The sequence below is a fragment of the Petromyzon marinus genome, chromosome 24, assembly GCF_048934315.1.
Source record: "Petromyzon marinus isolate PM22_M1 ecotype Great Lakes invasive population chromosome 24, UKy_Petmar_22M1.pri1.0, whole genome shotgun sequence".
NCBI classification, from domain to species: domain Eukaryota; kingdom Metazoa; phylum Chordata; class Hyperoartia; order Petromyzontiformes; family Petromyzontidae; genus Petromyzon; species Petromyzon marinus.
In genome coordinates, this window is record NC_133690.1 from 1,615,779 (window position 1) to 1,631,311 (window position 15,533).

The following is a 15,533-nucleotide window of genomic DNA, read 5'->3' on the forward strand; positions in this document are numbered from 1 at the left end:
TTGTTCTGGCTTTGCATAGATATTTTGCAAAAAGTGCTATGGCCTATTTCGCGATAAACACTCAAACAAAGCCTCTGTAGGATTAACTCAAGTGGTAGAGCACGCATTTTGCATGTGAGAAGTAATGGAATCGATACCCACATTTTCCAAAGAACATATAGGCAACGAGTGGATTTTTTATTAGCACGTAAAAATAGAGGCAACATATCAACTTATCGAATGTTAAAAAAAAAATCAATGTATTCACAATGTCAATCAAAAGATTCCAACTGAATTTCTAAAACCCTCGATTGATGCAAACAGTAAAAAAAAATTTTCAATGTATTTTCTGATGCTTCTCAGTTACATAGACGTCGATAATACGCCTTTCCATAAAAGCAGAGTGGCGCAGCGGAAGCGTGCTGGGCCCATAACCCAGAGGTCGATGGATCGAAACCATCCTCTGCTAACTAGTCTTTTTCATCAATCTTAGCTCGGTTTTAGTTATCGCAGATTTATCGGCTAAGTTTGTTGTGGCTTTGCATAGATATTTTGCAAAAAGTGCTATGGCATATGTCACGAAAAAAACCACCCAAAATAACTTGGCATGGGATTAAATCAAGTGGTAAAGAGTGCGTGTAGCATGCGCGGTAGTGGGATCGATACCCACATTCTCCTAAACACATATGGGCAACTTGTGCATTTTTTATTAGCATCTAAAAATCGATGCAACATATCAAACTATCGAATGCTTAAAAAAATTCAATATAATCACAAGGTCAATCTCAAGGTCAATCAAAATATTACAATTGAATTTCTTAACCCTCTATGGATCCAAACAAACAATAATGTTTTTCAATACCTTTTCCGCTGCTTATCAGTTACATAGTCGTCGAAAGTGCCCTTTCCCATGAAAGCAGAGTGGTGCATCGGAAACGTGCTGGGCTCACAGCCCAGGGTTCGATGCATTGAAACCATCCACTGCTAACACGTATTTTTCATCATTCTTAGCTCGGTTTTAGTTATCGCAGATTTATCGGCTAAGTTTGTTGTGGCTTTGCATAGATATTTTGCAAAAGTGCTATGGCCTATTTCGCGATAAACACCCAAACTAAGCCTCTGTAGGATTAGCTCAAGTAGGACAGCACGTGTTTTGCATGTGAGTAGTGGAATCGATACCCACATTTTCCAAAGCACATATAGGCAACGAGTGGATTTTTTATTAGCACGTAAAATAGAGGCAACATATCAACTTATCGAATGTTTAAAAAAAATCAATGTATTCACAATGTCAATCAAAAGATTACAAATGAATTTTTAAAACCCTCGATTGATGCAAACAATAAAAAAATATTTTTCAATGTATTTTCTGATGCTTCTCAGTTACATAGACGTCGATAATACGCCTTTCCATAAAAGCAGAGTGGCGCAGCGGAAGCGTGCTGGGCCCATAACCCAGAGGTCGATGGATCGAAACCTTCCTCTGCTAACAAGTCTTTTTCATCACTCTTAGCTCGGTTTTAGTTATGGCAGATTTATCGGCTAAGTTTGTTGTGGCTTTGCATAGATATTTTGCAAAAAGTGCTATGGCATATGTCACGAAAAAAAAACACCCAACTTAACTTGGCATGGGATTAGATCAAGTGGTAAAGCGTGCGTGTAGCATGTGCGCGGTAGTGGGATCGATACCCACATGCTCCTAAACACATATGGGCAACTTGTGCATCTTTTATTAGCATCTAAAAATCGATGCAACATATCAAACTATCGAATGTTTAAAAAAATCAATATAATCACAAGCTCAATCTCAAGGTCAATCAAAATATTACAATTGAATTTCTTAACCCTCTATGGATGCAAACAAACAATAATGTTTTTCAATACCTTTTCCGCTGCTTATCAGTTACATAGTCGTCGAAAATGCCCTTTCCCATGAAAGCAGAGTGGTGCATCGGAAGTGTGCTGGGCCACAACCCAGAGTTCGATGCATCGAAACCATCCTCTGCTAACAAGTCTTTTCATCATTCTTAGCTCGGTTTTAGTTATCGCAGAATTATCGGCTAAGTTTGTTCTGGCTTTGCATAGATATTTTGCAAAAAGTGCTATGGCCTATTTCGCGATAAACACTCAAACTAAGCCTCTGTAGGATTAACTCAAGTGGTAGAGCACGCGTTTTGCATGTGAGAAGTAGTGGAATCGATACCCACATTTTCCAAAGCACATATAGGCAACGAGTGGATTTTTTTATTAGCACGTAAAAATAGAGGCAACATATCAACTTATCGAATGTTTAAAAAAAGCAATGTATTCACAATGTCAATCAAAAGATTACAAATGAATTTCTAAAACCCTCGATTGATGCAAACAATAAAAAATATTTTTCAATGTATTTTCTGATGCTTCTCAGTTACATAGACGTCGATAATACGCCTTTCCATAAAAGCAGAGTGGTGCATCGGAAATGTGCTGGGCCCAAAACCCAGAGATCGATGCATCGAAACCATCCTCTGCTAACCAGTCTTTTTCATCATTCTTAGCTCGGTTTTAGTTATCGCAGAATTATCGGCTAAGTTTGTTCTGGCTTTGCATAGATATTTTGCAAAAAGTGCTATGGCCTATTTCGCGATAAACACTCAAACTAAGCCTCTGTAGGATTAACTCAAGTGGTAGTGCACGCGCTTTGCATGTGAGAAGTAGTGGAATCGATACCCACATTTTCCAAAGCACATATAGGCAACGAGTGGATTTTTTATTAGCACGTAAAAATAGAGGCAACATATCAACTTATCGAATGTTTAAAAAAAATCAATGTATTCACAATGTCAATCAAAAGATTACAAATGAATTTCTAAAACCCGCGATTGATGCAAACAATAAAAAAATATTTTTCAATGTATTTTCTGATGCTTCTCAGTTACATAGACGTCGATAATACGCCTTTCCATAAAAGCAGAGTGGCGCAGCGGAAGCGTGCTGGGCCCATAACCCAGAGGTGGATGGATCGAAACCTTCCTCTGCTAACAAGTCTTTTTCATCACTCTTACCTCGGTTTTAGTTATGGCAGATTTATCGGCTAAGTTTGTTGTGGCTTTGCATAGATATTTTGCAAAAAGTGCTATGGCATATGTCACGAAAAAAAAACACCCAACTTAACTTGGCATGGGATTAGATCAAGTGGTAAAGCGTGCGTGTAGCATGTGCGCGGTAGTGGGATCGATGCCCACATGCTCCTAAACACATATGGGCAACTTGTGCATTTTTTTATTAGCACCTAAAAATCGATGCAACATATCAAACTATCGAATGTTTAAAAAAAAATCAATATAATCACAAGGTCAATCTCAAGGTCAATCAAAATTTTACAATTGAATTTCTTAACCCTCTATGGATGCAAACAAACAATAATGTTTTTCAATACCTTTTCCGCTGCTTATCAGTTACATAGTCGTCGAAAGTGCCCTTTCCCATGAAAGCAGAGTGGTGCATCGGAAACGTGCTGGGCTCACAGCCCAGGGTTCGATGCATTGAAACCATCCACTGCTAACACGTATTTTTCATCATTCTTAGCTCGGTTTTAGTTATCGCAGATTTATCGGCTAAGTTTGTTGTGGCTTTGCATAGATATTTTGCAAAAGTGCTATGGCCTATTTCGCGATAAACACCCAAACTAAGCCTCTGTAGGATTAGCTCAAGTAGGACAGCACGTGTTTTGCATGTGAGTAGTGGAATCGATACCCACATTTTCCAAAGCACATATAGGCAACGAGTGGATTTTTTATTAGCACGTAAAATAGAGGCAACATATCAACTTATCGAATGTTTAAAAAAAATCAATGTATTCACAATGTCAATCAAAAGATTACAAATGAATTTTTAAAACCCTCGATTGATGCAAACAATAAAAAAATATTTTTCAATGTATTTTCTGATGCTTCTCAGTTACATAGACGTCGATAATACGCCTTTCCATAAAAGCAGAGTGGCGCAGCGGAAGCGTGCTGGGCCCATAACCCAGAGGTCGATGGATCGAAACCTTCCTCTGCTAACAAGTCTTTTTCATCACTCTTAGCTCGGTTTTAGTTATGGCAGATTTATCGGCTAAGTTTGTTGTGGCTTTGCATAGATATTTTGCAAAAAGTGCTATGGCATATGTCACGAAAAAAAAACACCCAACTTAACTTGGCATGGGATTAGATCAAGTGGTAAAGCGTGCGTGTAGCATGTGCGCGGTAGTGGGATCGATACCCACATGCTCCTAAACACATATGGGCAACTTGTGCATCTTTTATTAGCATCTAAAAATCGATGCAACATATCAAACTATCGAATGTTTAAAAAAATCAATATAATCACAAGCTCAATCTCAAGGTCAATCAAAATATTACAATTGAATTTCTTAACCCTCTATGGATGCAAACAAACAATAATGTTTTTCAATACCTTTTCCGCTGCTTATCAGTTACATAGTCGTCGAAAATGCCCTTTCCCATGAAAGCAGAGTGGTGCATCGGAAGTGTGCTGGGCCACAACCCAGAGTTCGATGCATCGAAACCATCCTCTGCTAACAAGTCTTTTCATCATTCTTAGCTCGGTTTTAGTTATCGCAGAATTATCGGCTAAGTTTGTTCTGGCTTTGCATAGATATTTTGCAAAAAGTGCTATGGCCTATTTCGCGATAAACACTCAAACTAAGCCTCTGTAGGATTAACTCAAGTGGTAGAGCACGCGTTTTGCATGTGAGAAGTAGTGGAATCGATACCCACATTTTCCAAAGCACATATAGGCAACGAGTGGATTTTTTTATTAGCACGTAAAAATAGAGGCAACATATCAACTTATCGAATGTTTAAAAAAAGCAATGTATTCACAATGTCAATCAAAAGATTACAAATGAATTTCTAAAACCCTCGATTGATGCAAACAATAAAAAATATTTTTCAATGTATTTTCTGATGCTTCTCAGTTACATAGACGTCGATAATACGCCTTTCCATAAAAGCAGAGTGGTGCATCGGAAATGTGCTGGGCCCAAAACCCAGAGATCGATGCATCGAAACCATCCTCTGCTAACCAGTCTTTTTCATCATTCTTAGCTCGGTTTTAGTTATCGCAGAATTATCGGCTAAGTTTGTTCTGGCTTTGCATAGATATTTTGCAAAAAGTGCTATGGCCTATTTCGCGATAAACACTCAAACTAAGCCTCTGTAGGATTAACTCAAGTGGTAGTGCACGCGCTTTGCATGTGAGAAGTAGTGGAATCGATACCCACATTTTCCAAAGCACATATAGGCAACGAGTGGATTTTTTATTAGCACGTAAAAATAGAGGCAACATATCAACTTATCGAATGTTTAAAAAAAATCAATGTATTCACAATGTCAATCAAAAGATTACAAATGAATTTCTAAAACCCGCGATTGATGCAAACAATAAAAAAATATTTTTCAATGTATTTTCTGATGCTTCTCAGTTACATAGACGTCGATAATACGCCATTCCATAAAAGCAGAGTGGCGCAGCGGAAGCGTGCTGGGCCCATAACCCAGAGGTGGATGGATCGAAACCTTCCTCTGCTAACAAGTCTTTTTCATCACTCTTAGCTCGGTTTTAGTTATGGCAGATTTATCGGCTAAGTTTGTTGTGGCTTTGCATAGATATTTTGCAAAAAGTGCTATGGCATATGTCACGAAAAAAAAACACCCAACTTAACTTGGCATGGGATTAGATCAAGTGGTAAAGCGTGCGTGTAGCATGTGCGCGGTAGTGGGATCGATGCCCACATGCTCCTAAACACATATGGGCAACTTGTGCATTTTTTTATTAGCACCTAAAAATCGATGCAACATATCAAACTATCGAATGTTTAAAAAAAATCAATATAATCACAAGGTCAATCTCAAGGTCAATCAAAATTTTACAATTGAATTTCTTAACCCTCTATGGACCCAAACAAACAATAATGTTTTTCAATACCTTTTCCGCTGCTTATCAGTTACATAGTCGTCGATAATGCCCTTTCCCATGAAAGCAGAGTGGTGCATCGGAAGTGTGCTGGGCCAAAACCCAGAGTTCGATGCATCGAAACCATCCTCTGTTAACAAGTCTTTTCATCATTCTTAGCTCGGTTTTAGTTATCGCAGAATTATCGGCTAAGTTTGTTCTGGCTTTGCATAGATATTTTGCAAAAAGTGCTATGGCCTATTTCGCGATAAACACTCAAACTAAGCCTCTGTAGGATTAACTCAAGTGGTAGAGCACGCATTTTGCATGTGAGAAGTAATGGAATCGATACCCACATTTTCCAAAGAACATATAGGCAACGAGTGGATTTTTTATTAGCACGTAAAAATAGAGGCAACATATCAACTTATCGAATGTTAAAAAAAAAAATCAATGTATTCACAATGTCAATCAAAAGATTCCAACTGAATTTCTAAAACCCTCGATTGATGCAAACAGTAAAAAAAAATTTTCAATGTATTTTCTGATGCTTCTCAGTTACATAGACGTCGATAATACGCCTTTCCATAAAAGCAGAGTGGCGCAGCGGAAGCGTGCTGGGCCCATAACCCAGAGGTCGATGGATCGAAACCATCCTCTGCTAACTAGTCTTTTTCATCAATCTTAGCTCGGTTTTAGTTATCGCAGATTTATCGGCTAAGTTTGTTGTGGCTTTGCATAGATATTTTGCAAAAAGTGCTATGGCATATGTCACGAAAAAAACCACCCAAAATAACTTGGCATGGGATTAAATCAAGTGGTAAAGAGTGCGTGTAGCATGCGCGGTAGTGGGATCGATACCCACATTCTCCTAAACACATATGGGCAACTTGTGCATTTTTTATTAGCATCTAAAAATCGATGCAACATATCAAACTATCGAATGCTTAAAAAAATCAATATAATCACAAGGTCAATCTCAAGGTCAATCAAAATATTACAATTGAATTTCTTAACCCTCTATGGATCCAAACAAACATCATCACATAGTCGTCGTAAGTGCCCTTTCCCATGAAAGCAGAGTGGTGCATCGGAAGCGTGCTGGGCTCAAAGCCCAGGGTTCGATGCATCGAAACCATCCACTGCTAACAAGTATTTTTCATCATTCTTAGTTCGGTTTTTGTTATCGCAGATTTATCGGCTAAGTTTGTTGTGGCTTTGCATAGATATTTTGCAAAAAGTGCTATGGCCTATTTCGCGATAAACACCCAAACTAAGCCTCTGTAGGATTAGCTCAAGTAGGACAGCACGTGTTTTGCATGTGAGTAGTGGAATCGATACCCACATTTTCCAAAGCACATATAGGCAACGAGTGGATTTTTTATTAGCATGTAAAAATAGAGGCAACATATCAACTTATCGAATGTTTATAAAAAAATCAATATATTCACAATGTCAATCAAAAGATTACAAATGAATTTCTTAACTCTCGATTGATGCAAACAATAAAGAATATTTTTCAATGTATTTTCTGTTGCTTCTCAGTTACATAGACGTCGATAATATGCCTTGCCATAAAAGCAGAGTGGCGCAGCGGAAGCGTGCTGGGCCCATAACCCAGAGGTCGATGGATCGAAACCATCCTCTGCTAACAAGTTTTTTTAATCAATCCTAGCTCGGTTTTAGTTATCGAAGATTTATCGGCTAAGTTTGTTGTGGCTTGCATAGATATTTTGCAAAAAGTGCTATGGCCTATTTCGCGATAAACACCCAAACTAAGCCTCTGTAGGATTAGCTCAAGTGGTAGAGCACGTGTTTTGCATGTGAGAAGTAGTGGAATCGATACCCACATTTTCCAAAGGACATTCAGGCAACGAGTGGATTTTTCATTAGCATGTAAATATAGAGGCAACATATCCACTTATCGAATGTTTATAAAAATCAATATGTTCACAATGTCAATCAAAAGATTACAAATGAATTTCTTAACTCTCGATTGATGCAAACAATAAAGAATATTTTTCAATGTATTTTCTGATGCTTCTCAGTTACATAGACGTCGATAATACTCTTTTCTATAAAAGCAGAGTGGCGCAGCGGAAGCGTGCTGGGCCCATAACCCAGAGGTCGATGGATTGAAACCATCCTCTGCTAACAAGTCTTTTTCATCAATCTTAGCTCGGTTTTAGTTATCGCAGATTTATCGGCTAAGTTTGTTGTGGCTTTGCATAGATATTTTGCAAAAAGTGCTATGGCATATGTCACGAAAAAAACACCCAAAATAACTTGGCATGGGATTAAATCAAGTGGTAAAGCGTGCGTGTAGCATGCGCGGTAGTGGGATCGATACCCACATTCTCCTAAACACATATGGGCAACTTGTGCATTTTTTATTAGCATCTAAAAATCGATGCAACATATCAAACTATCGAATGCTTTAAAAAATTCAATATAATCACAAGGTCAATCTCAAGGTCAATCAAAATATTACAATTGAATTTCTTAACCCTCTATGGACCCAAAAAACAAACAATAATGTTTTTCAATACCTTTTCCGCTGCTTATCAGTTACATAGTCGTCGAAAGTGCCCTTTCCCATGAAAGCAGAGTGGTGCATCGGAAGCGTGCTGGGCTCAAAGCCCAGGGTTCGATGCATCGAAACCATCCACTGCTAACAAGTATTTTTCATCATTCTTAGCTCGGTTTTTGTTATCGCAGATTTATCGGCCAAGTTTGCTCTGGCTTTGCATAGATATTTAGCAAAAATTGCTATGGCCTATTTCGCGAAAAACACCCAAAGTAAGCCTCTGTAGGATTAGCTCAAGTGGTAGAGCACCTGTTTTGCATGTGAGAAGTAGTGGAATCGATACCCACATTTTCCAAAGCACATACAGGCAACGAGTGGATTTTTTATTAGCATGTAAAAATAGAGGCAACATATCAACTTATCGAATGTTTATAAAAAATCAATATGTTCACAATGTCAATCAAAAGATTACAAATGAATTTCTTAACTCTCGATTGATGCAAACAATAAAGAATATTTTTCAATGTATTTTCTGATGCTTCTCAGTTACATAGACGTCGATAATCTGCCTTTCTATAAAAGCAGAGTGGCGCAGCGGAAGCGTGCTGGGCCCATAACCCAGAGGTCGATGGATCGAAACCATCCTCTGCTAACAAGTCTTTTTCATTAATCTTAGCTCGGTTTTAGTTATCGCAGATTTATCGGCTAAGTTTGTTGTGGCTTTGCATAGATATTTTGCAAAAAGTGCAATGGCATATGTCACGAAAAAAACACCCAAAATAACTTGGCATGGGATTAAATCAAGTGGTAAAGCGTGCGTGTAGCATGCGCGGTAGTGGGATCGATACCCACATTCTCCTAACCACATATGGGCAACTTTTGCATTTTTTATTAGCATCTAAAAATCGATGCAACATATCAAACTATCGAATGCTTAAAAAAATTCAATATAATCACAAGGTCAATCTCAAGGTCAATCAAAATATTACAATTGAATTTCTTAACCCTCTATGGACCCAAACAAACAATAATGTTTTTCAATACCTTTTCCGCTGCTTATCAGTTACATAGTCGTCGAAAGTGCCCTTTCCCATGAAAGCAGAGTGGTGCATCGGAAACGTGCTGGGCTCAAAGCCCAGAGTTCGACGAATCGAAACCATCCACTGCTAACAAGTCTTTTTCATCATTCTTCGCTCGGTTTTAGTTATCGCAGATTTATCGGCCAAGTTTGCTCTGGCTTTGCATAGATATTTTGCAAAAATTGCTATGGCCTATTTCGCGAAAAACACCCAAAGTAAGCCTCTGTAGGATTAGCTCAAGTGGTAGAGCACCTGTTTTGCATGTGAGAAGTAGTGGAATCGATACCCACATTTTCCAAAGCACATACAGGCAACGAGTGGATTTTTTATTAGCATGTAAAAATAGAGGCAACATATCAACTTATCGAATGTTTATAAAAAATCAATATATTCACAATGTCAATCAAACGATTGCAAATGAATTTCTTAACTCTCGATTGATGCAAACAATAAAGAATATTTTTCAATGTATTTTCTGATGCTTCTCAGTTATATAGACGTCGATAATCTGCCTTTCCATAAAAGCAGAGTGGCGCAGTGGAAGCGTGCTGGGCCCATAACCCAGAGGTCGATGGATCGAAACCATCCTCTGCTAACAAGTCTTTTTCATCAATCTTAGCTCGGTTTTAGTTATCGCAGATTTATCGGCTAAGTTTGTTGTGGCTTTGCATAGATATTTTGCAAAAAGTGCTATGGCATATGTCACGAAAAAAAACACCCAAAATAACTTGGCATGGGATTAAATCAAGTGGTAAAGAGTGCGTGTAGCATGCGCGGTAGTGGGATCGATACCCACATTCTCCTAAACACATATGGGCAACTTGTGCATTTTTTATTAGCATCTAAAAATCGATGCAACATATCAAACTATCGAATGCTTAAAAAAATCAATATAATCACAAGGTCAATCTCAAGGTCAATCAAAATATTACAATTGAATTTCTTAACCCTCTATGGATCCAAACAAACATCATCACATAGTCGTCGTAAGTGCCCTTTCCCATGAAAGCAGAGTGGTGCATCGGAAGCGTGCTGGGCTCAAAGCCCAGGGTTCGATGCATCGAAACCATCCACTGCTAACAAGTATTTTTCATCATTCTTAGTTCGGTTTTTGTTATCGCAGATTTATCGGCTAAGTTTGTTGTGGCTTTGCATAGATATTTTGCAAAAAGTGCTATGGCCTATTTCGCGATAAACACCCAAACTAAGCCTCTGTAGGATTAGCTCAAGTAGGACAGCACGTGTTTTGCATGTGAGTAGTGGAATCGATACCCACATTTTCCAAAGCACATATAGGCAACGAGTGGATTTTTTATTAGCATGTAAAAATAGAGGCAACATATCAACTTATCGAATGTTTATAAAAAAATCAATATATTCACAATGTCAATCAAAAGATTACAAATGAATTTCTTAACTCTCGATTGATGCAAACAATAAAGAATATTTTTCAATGTATTTTCTGTTGCTTCTCAGTTACATAGACGTCGATAATATGCCTTGCCATAAAAGCAGAGTGGCGCAGCGGAAGCGTGCTGGGCCCATAACCCAGAGGTCGATGGATCGAAACCATCCTCTGCTAACAAGTTTTTTTAATCAATCCTAGCTCGGTTTTAGTTATCGAAGATTTATCGGCTAAGTTTGTTGTGGCTTGCATAGATATTTTGCAAAAAGTGCTATGGCCTATTTCGCGATAAACACCCAAACTAAGCCTCTGTAGGATTAGCTCAAGTGGTAGAGCACGTGTTTTGCATGTGAGAAGTAGTGGAATCGATACCCACATTTTTCAAAGGACATTCAGGCAACGAGTGGATTTTTCATTAGCATGTAAATATAGAGGCAACATATCCACTTATCGAATGTTTATAAAAATCAATATGTTCACAATGTCAATCAAAAGATTACAAATGAATTTCTTAACTCTCGATTGATGCAAACAATAAAGAATATTTTTCAATGTATTTTCTGATGCTTCTCAGTTACATAGACGTCGATAATACTCTTTTCTATAAAAGCAGAGTGGCGCAGCGGAAGCGTGCTGGGCCCATAACCCAGAGGTCGATGGATCGAAACCATCCTCTGCTAACAAGTCTTTTTCATCAATCTTAGCTCGGTTTTAGTTATCGCAGATTTATCGGCTAAGTTTGTTGTGGCTTTGCATAGATATTTTGCAAAAAGTGCTATGGCATATGTCACGAAAAAAACACCCAAAATAACTTGGCATGGGATTAAATCAAGTGGTAAAGCGTGCGTGTAGCATGCGCGGTAGTGGGATCGATACCCACATTCTCCTAAACACATATGGGCAACTTGTGCATTTTTTATTAGCATCTAAAAATCGATGCAACATATCAAACTATCGAATGCTTTAAAAAATTCAATATAATCACAAGGTCAATCTCAAGGTCAATCAAAATATTACAATTGAATTTCTTAACCCTCTATGGACCCAAACAAACAATAATGTTTTTCAATACCTTTTCCGCTGCTTATCAGTTACATAGTCGTCGAAAGTGCCCTTTCCCATGAAAGCAGAGTGGTGCATTGGAAACGTGCTGGGCTCAAAGCCCAGAGTTCGATGAATCGAAACCATCCACTGCTAACAAGTCTTTTTCATCATTCTTCGCTCGGTTTTAGTTATCGCAGATTTATCGGTCAAGTTTGCTCTGGCTTTGCATAGATATTTTGCAAAAATTGCTATGGCCTATTTCGCGAAAAACACCCAAAGTAAGCCTCTGTAGGATTAGCTCAAGTGGTAGAGCACCTGTTTTGCATGTGAGAAGTAGTGGAATCGATACCCACATTTTCCAAAGCACATACAGGCAACGAGTGGATTTTTTATTAGCATGTAAAAATAGAGGCAACATATCAACTTATCGAATGTTTATAAAAAATCAATATATTCACAATGTCAATCAAAAGATTGCAAATGAATTTCTTAACTCTCGATTGATGCAAACAATAAAGAATATTTTTCAATGAATTTTCTGATGCTTCTCATTTACATAGACGTCGATAATCTGCCTTTCCATAAAAGCAGAGTGGCGCAGCGGAAGCGTGCTGGGCCCATAACCCAGAGGTCGATGGATCGAAACCATCCTCTGCTAACAAGTCTTTTTAATCAATCTTAGCTCGGTTTTAGTTATCGCAGATTTATCGGCTAAGTTTGTTGTGGCTTTGCATAGATATTTTGCAAAAAGTGCTATGGCATATGTCACGAAAAAAACACCCAAAATAACTTGGCATGGGATTAAATCAAGTGGTAAAGCGTGCGTGTAGCATGCGCGGTAGTGGGATCGATACCCACATTCTCCTAAACACATATGGGCAACTTGTGCATTTTTTATTAGCATCTAAAAATCGATGCAACATATCAAACTATCGAATGTTTAAAAAAATCAACATAATCACAAGGTCAATCTCAAGGTCAATCAAAATATTACAATTGAATTTCTTAACCCTCTATGGACCCAAACAAACAATAATGTTTTTCAATACCTTTTCCGCTGCTTATCAGTTACATAGTCGTCGAAAGTGCCCTTTCCCATGAAAGCAGAGTGGTGCATCGGAAGCGTGAGGGGCTCAAAGCCCAGGGTTCGATGCATCGAAACCATCCACTGCTAAGAAGTATTTTTCATCATTCTTAGCTCGGTTTTAGTTATCGCAGATTTATCGGCTAAGTTTGTTGTGGCTTTGCATAGATATTTTGCAAAAAGTGCTATGGCCTATTTCGCGATAAACACCCAAACTAAGCCTCTGTAGGATTAGCTCAAGTAGGACAGCACGTGTTTTGCATGTGAGTAGTGGAATCGATACCCACATTTTCCAAAGCACATATAGGCAACGAGTGGATTTTTTATTAGCATGTAAAAATAGAGGCAACATATCAACTTATCGAATGTTTATAAAAATCAATATGTTCACAATGTCAATGAAAAGATTACAAATGAATTTCTTAACTCTCGATTGATGCAAACAATAAAGAATATTTTTCAATGTATTTTCTGATGCTTCTCAGTTACATAGACGTCGATAATATGCCGTTCCAGAAAAGCAGAGTGGTGCATTGGAAACGTGCTGGGCTCAAAGCCCAGAGTTCGATGAATCGAAACCATCCACTGCTAACAAGTCTTTTTCATCATTCTTCGCTCGGTTTTAGTTATCGCAGATTTATCGGTCAAGTTTGCTCTGGCTTTGCATAGATATTTTGCAAAAATTGCTATGGCCTATTTCGCGAAAAACACCCAAAGTAAGCCTCTGTAGGATTAGCTCAAGTGGTAGAGCACCTGTTTTGCATGTGAGAAGTAGTGGAATCGATACCCACATTTTCCAAAGCACATACAGGCAACGAGTGGATTTTTTATTAGCATGTAAAAATAGAGGCAACATATCAACTTATCGAATGTTTATAAAAAATCAATATATTCACAATGTCAATCAAAAGATTGCAAATGAATTTCTTAACTCTCGATTGATGCAAACAATAAAGAATATTTTTCAATGTATTTTCTGATGCTTCTCAGTTACATAGACGTCGATAATCTGCCTTTCCATAAAAGCAGAGTGGCGCAGCGGAAGCGTGCTGGGCCCATAACCCAGAGGTCGATGGATCGAAACCATCCTCTGCTAACAAGTCTTTTTCATCAATCTTAGCTCGGTTTTAGTTATCGCAGATTTATCGGCTAAGTTTGTTGTGGCTTTGCATAGATATTTTGCAAAAAGTGCTATGGCATATGTCACGAAAAAAACACCCAAAATAACTTGGCATGGGATTAAATCAAGTGGTAAAGCGTGCGTGTAGCATGCGCGGTAGTGGGATCGATACCCACATTCTCCTAAACACATATGGGCAACTTGTGCATTTTTTATTAGCATCTAAAAATCGATGCAACATATCAAACTATCGAATGTTTAAAAAAATCAACATAATCACAAGGTCAATCTCAAGGTCAATCAAAATATTACAATTGAATTTCTTAACCCTCTATGGACCCAAACAAACAATAATGTTTTTCAATACCTTTTCCGCTGCTTATCAGTTACATAGTCGTCGAAAGTGCCCTTTCCCATGAAAGCAGAGTGGTGCATCGGAAGCGTGAGGGGCTCAAAGCCCAGGGTTCGATGCATCGAAACCATCCACTGCTAACAAGTATTTTTCATCATTCTTAGCTCGGTTTTAGTTATCGCAGATTTATCGGCTAAGTTTGTTGTGGCTTTGCATAGATATTTTGCAAAAAGTGCTATGGCCTATTTCGCGATAAACACCCAAACTAAGCCTCTGTAGGATTAGCTCAAGTAGGACAGCACGTGTTTTGCATGTGAGTAGTGGAATCGATACCCACATTTTCCAAAGCACATATAGGCAACGAGTGGATTTTTTATTAGCATGTAAAAATAGAGGCAACATATCAACTTATCGAATGTTTATAAAAATCAATATGTTCACAATGTCAATGAAAAGATTACAAATGAATTTCTTAACTCTCGATTGATGCAAACAATAAAGAATATTTTTCAATGTATTTTCTGATGCTTCTCAGTTACATAGACGTCGATAATATGCCGTTCCAGAAAAGCAGAGTGGCGCAGCGGATTCGTGCTGGGCCCATAACCCAAAGGTCGATGGATCGAAACCATCCTCTGCTAACAAGTCTTTTTAATCAATCTTAGCTCGGTTTTAGTTATCGCAGATTTATCGGCTAAGTTTGTTGTGGCTTTGCATAGATATTTTGCAAAAAGTGCTATTGCCTATTTCGCGATAAACACCCAAACTAAGCCTCTGTAGGATATGCTCAAGTGGTAGGGCACGTGTTTTGCATGTGAGAAGTAGTGGAATCTATACCCACATTTTCCAAAGCACATATAGGCAACGAGTGGATGTTTTATTAGCATGTAAAAATAGAGGCAACATATCAACTTATCGAATGTTTATAAAAAATCAATATGTTCACAATGTCAATCAAAAGATTACAAATGAATTTCTTAACTCTCGATTGATGCAAACAATA

At 38.1% G+C, this 15,533-nt stretch overlaps 2 non-coding genes across 2 annotated transcripts; both read left to right on the forward strand.

Annotated features, from left to right (window-relative positions):
• The first annotated feature begins 376 nt into the window (after positions 1-376).
• On the forward strand, positions 377-448 carry TRNAM-CAU (transfer RNA methionine (anticodon CAU)). Its single transcript has one exon. It is a non-coding gene; the product is annotated as a tRNA-Met (tRNA).
• Positions 449-10,048: 9,600 nt separating this feature from the next.
• On the forward strand, positions 10,049-10,120 carry TRNAM-CAU (transfer RNA methionine (anticodon CAU)). The gene has a single exon. It is a non-coding gene; the product is annotated as a tRNA-Met (tRNA).
• Positions 10,121-15,533: the final 5,413 nt, after the last annotated feature.